Here is a 3,759-nt window from a genome sequence, read left to right as displayed (position 1 = left end):
GAAAGGTCAAGCATGAGTCGTATAGAAGATATGATCAACATGAAGATGTTCACCGATGTTGACTAGTCCGTCTCACGTGATGATCGGACACGGCCTAGTTAACTCAGATCATGTTATACTTAGATGACTGGAGGGATGTCTATCTAAGTGGGAGTTCATTGAATAATTTGATTAGATGAACTTAATTATCATGAACTTAGTCTAAAATCTTTACAACATGTATTGTAGATCAAATGGCCAACGTTGTCCTCAACTTCAACGCGTTCCTAGAGAAAACCAAGCTGAAAGACGATGGCAGCAACTATACGGACTGGGTCCGGAACCTGAGGATCATCCTCATAGCTGCCAAGAAAGATTATGTCCTGCAAGCACCGCTAGGTGAAGCACCTGCTCTCCCTACAGAACAAGACGTTATGAATGCTTGGCAGACACGTACCGATGATTACTCCCTCGTTCAGTGCGGCATGCTTTACAGCTTAGAGCCGGGGCTCCAAAAGCGTTTTGAGAGACATGGAGCATATGAGATGTTCGAAGAGCTGAAAATGGTTTTTCAAGCTCATGCTCGGGTCGAGAGATATGAAGTCTACGACAAGTTCTTCAGCTGTAAGATGGAGGAAAACAGTTCTGCCAGTGAGCACATACTCACTATGTCTGGATTACATAACCGCTTGACTCGGCTGGGAGTTAATCTCCCGGATGACGCGGTCATTGACAGAATCCTTCAGTCGCTTCCACCGAGCTACAAGAGCTTTGTGATGAACTTCAATATGCAGGGGATGGAAAAGACCATTCCTGAAGTATTTGCAATGCTGAAATCAGTAGAGGTAGAAGTCAAAAAGGAACATCAAGTGTTGATGGTGAATAAAACCACTAAGTTCAAGAAAGGCAAGGGTAAGAAGAACTTCAAGAAGGACGGCAAGGGAGTTGCCGCGCCCGGTAAGCAAGCTGCCGGGAAGAAGCCAAAGAATGGACCCAAACCCGAGACTGACTGCTTTTATTGCAAGGGAAGTGGTCACTGGAAGCGGAACTGCCCCAAATACTTAGCGGACAAGAAGGCCGGCATCATGAAAGGTATATGTGATATACATGTAATTGATGTGTACCTTACCAGTACTCGTAGTAGCTCCTGGGTATTTGATACCGGTGCAGTTGCTCACATTTGTAACTCAAAGCAGGAGCTGCGGAATAAGCGAAGACTGGCGAAGGACGAGGTGACGATGCGCGTTGGGAATGGTTCCAAGGTCGATGTGATCGCCGTCGGCACGCTACCTCTACATTTACCTACGAGATTAGTTTTAAACCTCAATAATTGTTATTTAGTGCCAGCTTTGAGCATGAACATTGTATCAGGATCTCGTTTAATTCGAGATGGCTACTCATTTAAATCCGAGAATAATGGTTGTTCTCTTTATATGAGAGATATGTTTTATGGTCATGCTCCGATGGTGAATGGTTTATTCTTAATGAATCTCGAGCGTAATGCTACACATATTCATAGTGTGAATACCAAAAGATGTAAGGTTGATAATGATAGTCCCACATACTTGTGGCACTGCCGCCTTGGTCACATAGGTGTCAAACGCATGAAGAAGCTCCATGCAGATGGACTTTTAAAGTCTCTTGATTATGAATCATTTGACACGTGCGAACCATGCCTCATGGGTAAAATGACCAAGACTCCGTTCCCAGGAACAATGGAGCGAGCAACCAACTTATTGGAAATCATACATACTGATGTGTGCGGTCCAATGAGTGTTGAGGCTCGCGGTGGCTATCGTTATGTTCTCACCCTCACTAATGACTTGAGTAGATATGGGTATGTCTATTTAATGAAACACAAGTCTGAGACCTTTGAAAAGTTCAAGGAATTTCAGAGTGAGGTTGAGAATCAACGTGACAGGAAAATCAAGTTCTTGCGATCAGATCGTGGGGGAGAATACTTGAGTCAGGAATTTGGCACACACTTAAGAAAATGTGGAATAGTTTCACAACTCACGCCGCCTGGAACACCTCAGCGTAATGGTGTGTCCGAACGTCGTAATCGCACTCTATTAGATATGGTGCGATCTATGATGTCTCTTACCGATTTACCGCTATCATTTTGGGGCTATGCTTTAGAGACTGCCGCATTCACTTTAAATAGGGCTCCGTCGAAATCCATTGAGACGACACCGTATGAATTATGGTTTGGGAAGAAACCTAAGCTGTCGTTTCTAAAAGTTTGGGGATGCGATGCTTATATCAAGAAACTTCAACCTGAAAAGCTCGAACCCAAGTCGGAAAAATGCGTCTTCATAGGATACCCTAAAGAAACTATTGGGTATACCTTCTACCTCAGATCCGAAGGCAAGATCTTTGTTGCCAAGAATGGATCCTTTCTAGAGAAAGAGTTTCTCTTGAAAGAAGTAAGTGGGAGGAAAGTAGAACTTGATGAAGTATTACCTCTTGAACCGGAAAGTGGCGCGACTCAAGAAAATGTTCCTGAGGTGCCTACACCGACTAGAGAGGAAGTTAATGATGATGATCATGAAACTTCAGATCAAGTTGCTACTGAACTTCGTAGGTCCACAAGGACACGTTCCGCACCAGAGTGGTACGGCAACCCTGTCTTGGAAATCATGTTGTTAGACAACGGTGAACCTTTGAACTATGAAGAAGCGATGGCGGGCCCGGATTCCGACAAATGGCTGGAAGCCATGAAATCCGAGATAGGATCCATGTATGAAAACAAAGTATGGACTTTGACTGACTTGCCCATTGAGCGGCGAGTCATAGAAAATAAATGGATCTTTAAGAAGAAGACAGACGCGGATGGTAATGTGACCATCTACAAAGCTCGGCTTGTCGCTAAGGGTTATCGACAAGTTCAAGGGGTTGACTACGATGAGACTTTCTCACCTGTAGCGAAGCTGAAGTCCGTCCGAATCATGTTAGCAATTGCCGCATTCTATGATTATGAGATATGGCAAATGGACGTCAAAACGGCATTCCTTAATGGTTTCCTTAAGGAAGAATTGTATATGATGCAGCCGGAAGGTTTTGTCGATCCTAAGAATGCTGACACGGTGTGCAAGCTCCAACGCTCGATTTATGGGCTGGTGCAAGCATCTCGGAGTTGGAACATTCGCTTTGATGAGATGATCAAAGCGTTTGGGTTTATGCAGACTTATGGAGAAGCCTGCGTTTACAAGAAAGTGAGTGGGAGCTCTGTAGCATTTCTCATATTATATGTAGATGACATACTTTTGATGGGAAATGATATAGAGCTTTTGGACAGCATTAAGTGTTGGGGCGTAGTAATTTCAAAATTTTCCTACGCACACGCAAGATTCATGGTGATGCATAGCAACGAGAGGGAGAGTGTCTGTCTACGTACCCTCGTAGACCGAAGCGAAGCGTTATGACAACGAGGTTGATGTAGTCGTACGTCTTCACGATCAACCGATCACAGCCGAACTACGGCACCTCCGATTCAGCACACGTTCAGCTTGACGATTGATCCGACTCCGATCCTGTAGAGTTCGTCAGCACGACGGTGTGGTGACGTCTTGATGGCTACCGTCGCAGGGCTTCGCCTAAGCACCGCTACATATGACCGAGAGGATTATGGTGGAGGGGGCACCGCACACGGCTAAAAGATCAATGATAATTGTTGTGTCTAGAGGTGCCCCCCTGCCCCCGTATATAAAGGAGTAGGGGGAGGCGGCCGGCCAAGGAGGAGGGCGCGCCAGGGAGGAGTCCTACTCCCACCGGGAGTAG

This window comes from Triticum urartu, chromosome 5 (genome assembly GCF_003073215.2).
Source record: "Triticum urartu cultivar G1812 chromosome 5, Tu2.1, whole genome shotgun sequence".
Taxonomy (NCBI): domain Eukaryota; kingdom Viridiplantae; phylum Streptophyta; class Magnoliopsida; order Poales; family Poaceae; genus Triticum; species Triticum urartu.
This window is presented reverse-complemented; position numbering follows the sequence as displayed.